Consider the following 13,669-nt stretch of genomic DNA (forward strand, 5'->3'; position numbering starts at 1 on the left):
AAAAAAGCTAACAAAACCTTCAAAAGTATTCTTATGACCTATAACAAAAATATAGTGAGAGATATCTTGTCAATGCATTAAGCTAGGGCTAGTCACCCATGATTAATGTCAAGTCACTCATTATTATTATTTTTATCTATTTTTTTATTAATTTTTTGATTCTTCAATTTTTTAATTTACAAACTAATTAACATATACAGAGGCCAAGTGAGGGATCTTGTTATACCTTAGCTCTCATATGGGGACCAGCAAATTGGGACTTCACCAAACCCTTGATTTCCCACTTACAAGGCGAGAATCCACATGATGATGCAAAAGTACAAACAACAATGGACTTCACCTAGCCCTTGATTTTCCATATGCCATCAAGTAGGAATGTAGGACCCTTGTAATATGTGATTACACAAAATTTGATGAGTGGTAATATTGCCGCCGTAAAGAAAATGAGATAAATAGTATTTACACATTATTCAGGCCAACTTTTTACATAACAACAAACAATCACTAAATTTTAGTTTTTCTTCCAGATGCAATAGAAGATAGCATATAAATATACAATCAATAAGTACATGAATACAAAAAAAAGAACATTGCAAAGGCTTGCTAAATAAGAAGCATACCACTAAATAGTAAAACATCTTAAATTTGTGGCTTCTCGTACCACAACACTTATTAACTGAGATTAGTAAACAAATTCAAAAGACCTAGTCTTTTTAGGATAAAAATATACATCCTAAGCATTTTTCTTTAAATCCATCTCTTACGCCAAATTGATTAGCACTAATATCCATCCATAAATTTATAAAGAGGAAAAGTGACAATGTAGACGGTTCCCTAAATTTCTTGCGTCAAGTTTTTTCAGATATATGCTAGTGTAAGATATAAAACCATGTGGGGTGGATCTATAATGACAATAATCCCATAAAAAACAAAACAACTATACCAAATTGAAATGCATTATTTCAGAACAGTTCAAGGGAACCCATTTAGTCTGTTACCCCACCCCGTTTCTCTTTTGGTAGAAAGGAAAAATGTGGGCATTCTTTGTCCATTGAAACAATTCAATGAGATATAAGAAATTTTGCATTCTCGTTAGGAAGACCTCGTACAATGCAGGGGAAAGGATTTATTATACATTCTTTGATACCTTTTCAAGACAGTCAAAGAATTGGAGTAAGAAATCGTAATAGCACATCAAAGAGCTTAGAACATGATGTACCTGAAAGATTAGATTAAAAAGAGCTCGGAAAGGCACAGTGAATTGGGTGATTAATAGTAGAAGGCAACCGGTTAATAAAGATAGGAGTTACTACATATAATCCATTTCAATAAGCAACAACTTTTTAATTCAATAGAATAGAAGGTCGTATAGAGTTTAAATAAAGGTTAGTACAAAAGACTTCATTTCTAAATGAATGCAATGTACGAAAAGGAATGACATGCATAAAAACCAAGTCAAATTTAGAAAATGCAGTTGACAATTTGAGCATGCAGAAAATCCACATACTACTACACAAAATTCATTTGATTGCTTGGTAATACCTGCAATATGAGCATTTGAAAAACATATTAGATATATCAAACAAATTATCCCAATATCCACAGTTAAATAATGACCAAATACCACTCAAGATCTGAGACAATAGTGCTTACTTTTCACTACATGCATATGCCTTAACTTTCTAATATATACACCTCTAGATGTGGAGACCAACACTTTGAAGGGAGCTCTAACAAAGAAGTGCAACGCTCAAGCAAGCCAAACGACGATGGATCGTCACATTTGAAATATATGATTGAGTGCAAGAACAAAATGCAGTTTTCTTTTAATGCAATCAGTATTTGTGTTGGAAAAGGAAAAATTAGATAAATACTATATCACAATTCTAAGCAACTGGCTACCATTGTACATTGTAATAACTAATAAGCAATTGGTTAACTACATGGCATCAATTAAAAAGCGGTATTAATATTTGCAACGATTTAAAATTGGTTACTTACGTTACACGAAATACCCAAAAAAAATGCCCATTATGCAATTTGTTCTCTACTTCTTTGTCGATCAATAAGAATGACCCATTTATGTGTTACAAAGATGGAGTTTCAATAAACCAATTAAAATTTTCACATCCCTGTTAAATTAAACCTGTAGACATTCAAGAAGTAATCCTAAAATTTCATCAAATTTAAATACCCAAGTTTTAAAAGGATAAGCTATACCTCAATTATAAGCCAATAGAAATATTGAGAACTGGCGATGGATGGAAAGAGAATTTGTAGATTAAAAGTCCAGCAAGAGTAACAGGTTAGAAGAGTTGAGATTATAGGGAACAAAAAGGGGAAAATCAATAAATTTTCCTCATTTGGTTCATAGTACATAATCCATAGAGGCAAAGAAATATGTTAAAGGCAGAGAAATAAATTCATTGAGGATGCTGAAGGGCAAAAGTCTCATAGCAATCTCTGTAATTTAGAACACCATGGCAACGATTTTTTCGATTATTATCAGTGTAAGCAACAAAAGTAGGGTATTTTAATCAATCTGAGATAAAAAGAAGAAGAAGAAGAAGAAGAAGAAGAAGAAGAAGAAGAAGAAGAAGAAGAAGAAGAAGAAGAAGAAGAAGAAGAAGAAGATGTTGAATAGTGAAGATTGCTTACCAGCACAAATTTCTGGCGGCACTACTGATCAATGGTGAAAGAGTATAAGGAGAGACCCACACATTTTAAGAAATCTAACAACCAAAATAGGGTGGAAGAAAAAAAAAAGTAGTGAATCGCTAATTGTGTGAATAAAGGATAGGTTGTTGTGTTTTTTCCCTCAATCAAAGGACAACTTTCTTAGAGCTTCTTTGAACACTTCGACATAGTATTGTCTTTCTATTAAATAGTATATAGACTATATAAGATGATTGTATTAGATGGTTTACTTATTATGCCGTATTGTTCAATATATAGATGATATAAACAAATCAAATTGATATTAACCTTGATTCAACAATGGCCAAAAAAAAAAAAAAAAACTGCATCAACTAATTATAACTCATAGCTTAAAAAGTATCAAAGAAATAACTTTAAAAAATTTTTTTTTTTTTATTTAGTTAAATGAAGTTCAGGTGATAGAATATGGAGGTGTACAAACCTTCCTTCCGTGATTCGTGTTTGCCAATCTACTACTTCCGTTGCTCAACTACAACGAAAAACAGAAAAATAAATCCCAAATTATGAAACCGACAACACATTTTTTAGCAGTCAGCAAAAATAGAAAAAAACGACAGTCTTCAATGAAGAATGCAAAATAAACAAACAAAAAAGGGAGAAAAAATGAACACGAAAGACCAATAATTCTTCACACCGTACCATTGATTCTTTCTCTCAATACGTCAAAACTGAAATGGATTATTGATAGAGGGGTGGGAGAAGAAGAACGGAGAAAATAATACCAATTGTGACTAAAGAACATGGTAAAAAAACTAAAGATACTGGCGTTCAATTTGGTGAAGAAGATGACACCTTGTCCCTTTTTAGATTAGAATTGGGTTATCTTGGAGGCGTGAGAGAGAGAAGAAAAGAGAATAGTTTTTTGTTCAATGGTTTTTCATTTCTAATCGCAGTCATGCTGTAATCAAGGAAGAAGGAGGAGGCGAAAGAAGAACATATTGGTTTCTTATTCGCTTCATTTCGATGAGAACGGATGGGATGGGAGAGCGAACGAAAGGGTTTCTTCTAATAAAGGTTTTCACGATTAATATCCCATTTATTTTTTAATCCAACTCACACGCTTTGGTGGCACTATTGTAACCCTTGATTCTATTGGCTTGGGGAATTTTAAATACGGTGAACAAATTCATGGCCATTTGATGAAAACGGGATTCTTTCAGTATGTTCAAGTGGGAAATGCTCTTATTAATATGTACACCAAAATCAGGCACTCTTGAAGACTCGAGATTGTTTATGAGAACATGGGAAATTTCGGATGTGATTTCATGGAATTCCATTATCACCGCAAATGCTCAAAATGGATATAGGGATCGAAAGGTCGATACTTTTCGTTGAAATGCAGCAAAAAGGTTTTCAGCCGGACAAATATGTCTATGGGAGTGTTCTTGGATCATGTGGACATAACAGCAAAAGGCACTTCATGCTCAAATATATAAACTGGATGTAGTATGAATGTTTATGTCATGATCGCTCTTTTAGACGATATGCAAATCTTGGGAATCTCAACGATGCATACCTTGTTTTTAGTAGGATGTCCGAGAGGAACATTGTTGCTTGGAACACCATGATATCTGCATATATAGAGAACCAATGCATAAAAGAGGGATCGCAGCTCTTTATGCAAATGGGTAAGAATGGAATTTCACCCGGATGAGTACACCATAGCCATCATGATCAAAGCAATGAGTTCAAATCGGAAATAGCAGAGTGCAAACGGTTTCATGTCATTCTTTGTTAAACCGGATACTACTACGATGCGCTAATTGAAATGCCTTGATCACCATGTACGCTAAACATGGAAAAGTTAGCTACTCTGTCAAAAGGCTCAAAAAATGGGAAATGCCCCGATTGGCGGATTACACATAATTGTGATAATGAGAGAAATATTTGGACTGAAATATTGGGGCACTATACCGTAGGTGGGGAGAAAAAACATTTGTCTACTCTACGGCTTGTGTCTGTCTTCATCTCGCCCCTGCTCTCCTCTTCTCCGAAAAGAATAATCTTTTTTCATGTTTATTCAGTTTCTGTTGTTTATTTTCCTCTGTTCTTTTTTCGATTCCAGTGAATTCTGCGGCATGGTAAGAAAGATTTTCATATACACAGTAGAGGAGGTGAAGAGGCTGTCTCCCAAGGCCAAGCTACCCACGGTCGGCAATGAGATGAAACCAAGCAAGCCCGATTCGACGAGGGTGTTAGCACGAGGACCAATCTTCGGTTGTGGGTCGGGTGTTTCGATGGTACATTGAAGCCTATCTCTTCCACTTTTCACTTCTAACAAACCCGACATTGATTTGTTTGATCCCCTCAAACAGTGGAACCGAGAGTGTTGGCTTTTATAAGAAAGTTGTATGCATCTCGTCCAGTGTGATCCGACTGCCTCGGGGTTGAATGGTGCTTTGTTGTTATATTTGTTTTATATTAATGCATAACGTAGCATGATTGGGTATGGAGGTCTTGATGTAGGAATTGTGTGCTGGGTGGGGTGAGCACCTAATTGATTGAGAATATCGCACACTCGCACCTCCAACTTTTGAGAAGATCCCGGCTTGTCACTACTTTTGTCGGAGTTATCTCAAGAAGCTGGTGTAAAATTAATTTATTACAACTTATGGATTTTCCTCTGATTACACCAATCACCATTACCTTGAGACGGTGATCTTTCAGCACACAATTCCTTTTAAGAAGTGGAGAACTTACAGCACACATAAATGCCCTGATTGTGCTCTCAAAAATTGGCAATTCGGCACATGACTGCAATATTTGGACAGTAAAATTCTTCCTTTGCCTTGGTTGAATAGATGGAATTTGTTCTAATGAGAGAATTTAATTTGGAGAGAGAGAACGATTTTTTTTTTTTTTTTTTTTTTGAGGGGGAGACGTAAAGTGGAGAATTGAGAGGGCGAAGTAAGTTTGGAGGAGACGAAGGGTTTTTTTTTTTTTGTTTAATTTCATAATTACTACTCTAATTAATTTCTAATCCACCTCACTATGTCATCGTGGCACTCTTCAGGACCGTCGATTTATACCCCTTGAAACTGAATCCCAGCCGTTGGTCATAAAACCTCCCTCCCTTGTTATATTAGATGCTCATAAGAAAATGTCTTTGTACATTTAAAAATATTGCCAGATATCAGACAAAGTAAAGTTTTTAATTGGGACTATGAGCCGGGGGAAAAAAGATAAGCTTTTCATTGAAATCCAATTTGTTTTGTAAAACCTAACTAAAGTGTACAGTTCAACTAAACCAAATGACTGAATATGTAGTACAAAGCATGCACTATTGATGATCGAATAGTACACGTCTAAATATGGAGCACAAAAATTTTCACTCGGGAATAATTGGATTAGCATTGTGAGTGAATAGGGAATATCTTGATTTGTTAAGGGGAAAGTTGTCACCTGAAAAACCATCACGATTCACCATATTTCTTAATATAATAGTAATAGCAACCAACAACAAACCATATGATAATGCTTTGAAAATGATGAAGTGACTGTTAGTGAAAGACTAATGTAAAGAACAGAAAACAAAATGAAAATTTACAGGAGCAAAACAAGCAAAATTGCATAGTAGAGATAGGTTACCTACTTTTGAGAATAATCCTTCACCAAATTACAAGCCATTAGATAGAGTTCATTTGAATGGCCAAGCTCTATAGCAGCTATTAGATGCACCAATGTGCTTTTCAAATGGAAAGGGTCTCTTTCAAGTAAGTTGAAATTAACACTACAAGAAAATTGAGCTTTGGCCACAGGTACAAACAAGCTTTAGCCACGGTTATTAGCTGTTGCCAAGGTCCAACGGCCCATAGCCGTGGCCAAGTTTTTCAGTGGCCGTGGGGTATTGTTTGTGTATTTGGGTCTCACTTCCCATTTTGGCCACGGCTGTGTCCATTGTTTTTGCAACCGTTGGATTAGACTTGGTTTTCGATGTCTGGTTCAGATCACATTAAATCGTCGTGAAAATAAGCGGAGCTGTAAAACTATTATCAAATATCGAAGGAGGGCTCTAGAAAAACTCTTCCTCTCTAAAATGAAATTATCTTCTCTCCTCTAACAAATCTTTCCTTCCCCTTCGCCTCTTACTCCAGGACAAGCATATATGTTTTCCCTCACCTCGCGCTCATTAGGTCAAGTGATTCTTTCACCTTGTCTACTCTTGAGTAAACAAAAGAGGGAAAATGGGCGTGTTGGTGCTGCCACCAAGAGCCAACTGAGGTATTTTTCGTCCTTTTCTCTCTCTTTTCTCTCAATTCCTGACTGATGATATTTATTTTTTGGTTGATCTGCTAGGGTTTTTCAAGTTAGTTGTTTTGGCACCCAAAAGGACAAACCTTTATTCATTATTTCAATGCAAAATTGCTCAATTTGGAAGAAAGCTTGCTTTAACGAAGGTAACAAATATTTAGGGTTTCAATTTTATAATTCTTGGATGAATGTGTATGTTTTACAGGGTGTTGGTTTGGAGAATCTTGGGAATACATGTTTCCTCAACTCTGTTTTGTAGTGCCTTACTTACACCGAGCCTTTCGCTGCATACATGCAGAGCGGAAAACATAACATTTCTTGTGAGTGATTCAAATGTTTCTTACTTTCTTTGTTACACATTACTTGATGCAACACTTATGCCGTTACATTCCTGGTTTTTTTGTGGGTAGAAAAGATTTTAAAATTGTCATTTTGTTAATATTGTTCGTGATGTAATTTATGTGTTCTGAAAGTGAATATCTCTATTGTGATTTTCATATGCGGGACAATCAATGACCAAAGAATGTTATCCCTGCTTATAAGATGTGACACTTTTCGGGATGTCCATGATTGTTTGTATGATTTTTCTGTGTAGAAAACTCTGTGTGAATCAGCTGATAAGATAATTGAAATGTTTATTCCTATAGGTTTATGTTTTGTTTCAACTGTAATTTGGTATTCAAGTTTTAGTGTTGCTGTGTTTTGCAAGCGTATCACTGCTTACATTTCATTTTCACTTTCACTTTCATTTTTGTGATGATTTCTTAAGGTCGCATTGCTGGGTTTTGTGCAATGTGTGCGATTCAAAATCATGTCAGGTGTGCTCTACTTGATCAACCGGAAGAATATTAGCACCAAAAGATCTTGTGAAGAATTTGCGGTGTATCCTATTTTATAAACATGTTTGTGTTGGTAAATTAGTAATTATTTGATTGAGAACTTTGTCTTAGTGCCTTTGCAAAACAAGCTTTTGTCGATTATAGCTTTCTATTTCTTGATGATCTCCCTCAATGATTGTTTACCTTGTGAAAATAAAACATTGTCTCCCTTAGTGATGGATGATGGGTGAGCAAATCAATTGTCCACATGCAAGTAGATATTGCTACGGTCTTTTTAAATAATGTTCATCTTACTAGGGGAGTGATGGGATCTTTTACCAATTAAGTAATCTTCATTCTCATCAACTTCATTTCAATTGGTGAACAAATTTTTCCATTTCCCCGCCCAGTTCTTGTTGTCTTTGACCAAATGATCGGGCATATCTAGGAACTTCGAAATGCTAGACAGGAGGATGCACATGAATACATGGTTAGCTTGTGGAATCAATGCACAAATGCTTCTTACCTTCGGGGATTTCCAAAGTTTAATCACCTAGTGCTTATGACAAAAGCTTGGTCTATAAAATCTTTGGTGGTCGCCTCAGAATCGTAGCATTTTCATGCCTTTCGGATACATTGTTGAGTTTGGGGCCTAAGTACCTTTGACCTTTCTAACTCTATCGTTACTTTGTTAGGTCAAGTGTACGGAGTGTCACAATGGCTCCAATAAGTATGACCCCTTCTTGGATTTAAGTCTTGAAATAGCCAAGGCATATTCCTTGCATAAGGCACTTATGCACTTCACAGCTCTGGAGCATTTGGATGGAGGGAGAGGGATCGAAAGTACCGTTGTCGGTTGCTTTTGCAAGCAAAGTTAGGGCTGTTAAACAGCTTACCATTAAACAGCAAAATTTATTAGGTTTGCTACTTTGCTATTATCACTATTGTTTAAATTTACCTTTTTGCCTTCTAATTTTGTTATGGTTTAAATAAAGAAACCCTGAGGAGATCCCTTGGGGCGAGACTGGAGCTGAATTCGTTGTTTAGTCGACTGGTGTGTTCGCTGACAAGGACAAGGCAGCTACCAACTTGAAGGTTAGAAATGATTGACATTTTACTAGTTCATTTGAAGATAAGGAGTTGAGAATATAACTTTCATATCTTCATTTGTGGTTAAGTGTATATATATATTTTTGCCTATTTTAAAATTATATTGTCTTTGTTTTGGATGTCTTGGTGATCTGGGTGGTGCAAAATGGGTTATCATTTCTGCCCAAAGCAAAGATGCTCATATGTTTGTTCAGGGTGGGGAATACAAATCTGATATCCACATTGTCTCAAATGTATAGCTACACTACCAGCTGTCTTACTCCCCTTGCCAAAGTTTTCAAATTGATACGTTTTGCATCAATTGGATTGGTTGATCTACTTCATATCTTTTGTGTAGAGGTTGTTTTTCTTATTGTCTGTCATGTTGAACAGGTCATCAATGACAAGTTTGGCATTGTTGAGGGTCTTATGACCACTGTTCACTCCTAGTTAGTGTTTTTTCAGTTTCAGTTGATTTTTCTTACATTGAGGGAAAAATCATTAAATCATTTTTTTAATTAATTTCTTCTATTGTGCAGCCACGCAGAAGACTGTTGATGGCCATCAATCAAAGGCTGGAGAGGTGGAAGGGCTGCATCATTCAACATCATTCCCAACAGTACTAGTGCTGATAAGGTACTAGCATAACCTTTTTTTTTTCCCTTTGGTCTTACCCCATTATAAAGTTGAGAGATTTTGAGGTATGGAGTGCTAATCTTAAGGACTAGATTAAAGCTTGAGATCAATAAAAGGTGAAGTTTAATTGGTTGGGTTGCTTATACTAAGTTAAGGAAATGTTAATTTATTGTAAGAAAATATTGTGAGAAGGGCGTGAAATATTTGTTGAGTGGATATTTGAAGTTGGTGAAGACAGATGAGAAGACTCTTCAATTGTCTCGTATCGTTACTAGTACGCGCTCATTTCTATACTAAATCTTGTAGTTGAACACCCAATATTAGATATAGTTATTTAATTTCCTAAAGCTAACCGATTAAATTATATGAGACATAAAGTGCATGGTTGTTTGGTTTAGTTCTTTAAAATATTAGAATTCAATGGAATTAGAACAAAGTACCAATAGTTTAATACTAGAAGCAAGTGTTTGAATGCTACTCTATAAGGTTCAGGTACATAGAAACAAACCATTAGGGTTGAATACCATTTGTACATATTTTAAGAAAAATGTCAGAGAGAAGGATGCCTTGTGTTGATTGTTCTTAACTTTCTCGATGCGTTAACTAATTTTAAGAATCTATTCTAACTACTTAAGTGGACTGATTTTGGAAGATGCACATGAGTTGATTGAAAGAAAGCAATATACTGCTATGTACTTGTTTGAAAGAAAGCCAGCATGGTTATATTTTAATTTGTTGAGTATGTCTTAATTACAAACCAAAATAAAAATTCATGAACTTAATTATGTTTGTTTCAGCAGTTACGTTTGTAGGTCATAGAGCTGTCGCAGAATTTTAATGCTTTTTGGTCATAGAGTAGCTACTTCAGATAAAAGGAATTGGTGAGAATAAAGTTGACAAAATTATTGAAGCATGCTCTTATTATTTTTCTTTTGCATCGTAGTGCTTAACCTTTTTGGTTTTTCCTGCTTCATGCATCATCCATTGATTATTAGCAATTAATTTTGTCTTGTGTCTTCATTTTCAATAGCGTCAAAGTTGGTTCCATTGGGGTTTACTAGTGCTAGCAATATCCATGCACAAAGACTTGAAATCATTCAGATCATGACTGGATCGAGGGAGTTGGACAAGATTTTAGAGGGTAAGTGTCTAGTATGTATGATAAGAATTTTGGTTTGTATACGCCAAGCAAATGAACCAAATAAAATGCTAATAAAGTGTCATTGTCTTGCTTTAACATGGTACTTCTTAATAGGTGGAATTAGACCGGCTCTATAACTGAATTGTATGGCGATTTCCGTGGTGGAAAGACTCAATTGTGTCACACTCTGTGTCACTTGTCAAGTAAGATCTTATGTCTACAACTACAAGTCCTTTCTCTAAATTCATCTAAATTAGAATAGTTAGCAAAGTTTAGTTTTTCGGTTTGATCATTTCCTTTATATAAACATAAAACTAACAATATTATAGGGAAACCGAGTTGCTTAAAATGGGTAAAATAGCATAATAAAGTATTCGTGAAGAATGGATTTTTAAAACTAACCATTTACTATTCGAAGTTACCATTGCGCATAGCGTAGATGTTTGTCTTCGAAGTTCTAATGTTTGTTTTTATATGGCTGTAGATATATTTTCAAAGCCTACTCTCTGAGGCAAGATACATGATGAGGTACAGAGAAGCAAACCAAAATATATAGACTTTTATCAGAAGTAGTTGATGCATTGTGTATATATGGTTGGGAGTATTGTGTATATATGGTTGGGAACATAGTGAGTTTAGGTGTCGTTTATGGTGATGTTTTTATATTTTTTGAGAGTCATTCTTAATAGTATATTTCCAATTTCTTATATTTGTTCTTTATACAAGTTTGGATTGCTAATTGGTTCTATGATGTTCAATGTTTATGTACAATACATATTGTGTACGAAACCATGTTTAATTGTGGAGAATTATTGTTCTTGTGGGTTTTGCTTAGATTGTTAGAATTTTGTATGAACAGCAGGGTGATAAAAAAAGGTGGGACCAAGTTTTTTTTAAATAATTTAAAACATTCGCCACGGCCTTAAACCGTGGCCAAACAATACATTCAGTTAGCAAAAAATAAATCCCCATGGTTCACGTAAGGATTAGCCATGGACATCAACTACGGCAAAAGGAATATTTACCACGGCTCTTGGGACAGTTCAAAACCGTGGGAAAAAGGCAAGCTTTGCCCACAACCATTGGCCGTGGCAAAAGGTTAGCCATAGGCGTATTGGCTACAGTCGTGCAACGGCTTTGGACCGTGGGAAAAGGCCTTTAGCCACGGTTAATGGCCGTGGAAAATACTCGGTATTCTTGTAGTGTAACAAAGTATAAATAAATAGAAGAGCTACGTCATCCAAGGCTCCAAGTAACATCTTACCAATTAAATATCTCTATGCAAATATTTATTAATGCAGAAGTCAGCTCAAAATATTTTTGAAATTCTCCACTTTGATGGTAGTACTCGGCTTTACAGGCCAACAGATCTGTGTTGTTTTTCAAGGTGCAGGCTAAACTGGCAGTGTTATTCTCATAAGTTCCAAGGTATAGAAGGATGTAGGATACAAATTCCAATGTGTAGAAAGATGGACAGTATATCATAAACCAAAACAGAAGTCCACAGAGCGACATTACCTTCTTCAGATTTAAGCATGTGATTGAGACGTTCCAAAGCCTGAAATACACCGAGGAATATAAGATAACATCATAAAGTGCATAATCATTAGAAAGATGAGCGTGACATCAACTATGAAAATAAAAATCCAGTATTATATTTTCTAGTCATGATTGAAAAGACTCAACGCAACTTAATCTTAACATCTATATACCTCGTAACATAATGGATCAGCCTTGATAACAGCTTTGTACCTTATAGAGCATCATAATTCAAAATTGTATTAGTTCCTTTATGTATATCAAATACAAAGAACAAGATAGCATGACAACAGCTCACCATTTGGGGAGCCCGAAGACGCATTTTCCAGGTTCCTCATTTCCCTTTCCTCGTAAAAACATATTCTTTGAACTAATTTGTAAACCAAGAAAAACAAACATTGTCATAATCAACTGAATAGTAAACTCAAGACTCAGAATAAAGAAAGCCCTTACATTGATTTCACGGTCTTCCCCATCTTTATTCAAGGACATAACATTACTATCTTTCAAACCAATAGCATTCCCATATTCATCAACTTTCGCATCACCCAACATCACCAAACCCTAGTCCCATTCCTTCAATTCTTCCTAAACACATCCAATTAAAAACTAACACGTACAATTATATACTAAATAAAATAATATTATATTTTACCAGGCATTTGGTGGCAAGATAGCGAAAGCGGATATCGCGGAGAACAATTTGGAAGGCGTTTAAGAGATGGAAAGGGAGATGGTAATGATGACCGAGGAAAAGAGCTTGGGCTTGCATGTAAATGTCAGCTGGGTCAGATGTGAATGCGACAACTTTATCTGCCAACAAAATTGCAGATGAGTAGAGATGTTTGCTTACACAGTCTCGTACAACTCCTTGTAACTTTTCTATTGATTGTTCTATCATTTTATTTTTTTAGTTTGTTAGGGTTTTGGAGAATTGGGGATTTTGAGAGTGGGGAAAAAAGCGGAAGGAGTGAGTGGTGAATCCATAGGGTGCCACCTGGTCGTTGTTTCCTGCTTCAAAACCACACCAGCCAACCCACACATTCATTCTATCGAACACATTAAGAGGAAGACAAGCGGCTATTTAGAGAACCTAGATCGCCAAGTATCCAACCCTCTCATATTTAATTGGTAAGAATTCTAGTTAAATTTTCTCAGAGGATGACGACAAACATACACAGATTAAAAACTAAAAATTTCAAATTGAATATAAGAAATTCTAACTAATAGACTTTAGATACGTAATAAAAAGAAACAAAATTTGAATTTCGAAGTATAAACAAGAAATTTTTACCGGATGAAAAAAATTAGAAAAACACGGAAGCGCACGAAACGAGCATCTCACAACCTGATGAAGCACAGTACACATGCACACTGATCTCTTAAAGTTTGGGTTGGAGAATTCTGCCTTAGAGTTGTGGAAGTTGGATGCAGAAAAAAATTGAAGCTTGGGCGCAGACGCTTTAGAGCGAGTGGA

The 13,669-nt window shown here is 35.4% G+C and overlaps 1 pseudogene; it reads right to left on the reverse strand.

Moving 5' to 3' along the window:
- Positions 1 to 6,131: 6,131 nt before the first annotated feature.
- LOC147483802 (anaphase-promoting complex subunit 6-like) lies at positions 6,132 to 12,747 on the reverse strand (annotated as a pseudogene).
- Between the last annotated feature and the right edge of the window lie 922 nt (positions 12,748 to 13,669).

The sequence above is a fragment of the Coptis chinensis genome, chromosome 8 (genome assembly GCF_015680905.1).
Source record: "Coptis chinensis isolate HL-2020 chromosome 8, ASM1568090v1, whole genome shotgun sequence".
NCBI lineage: Eukaryota > Viridiplantae > Streptophyta > Magnoliopsida > Ranunculales > Ranunculaceae > Coptis > Coptis chinensis.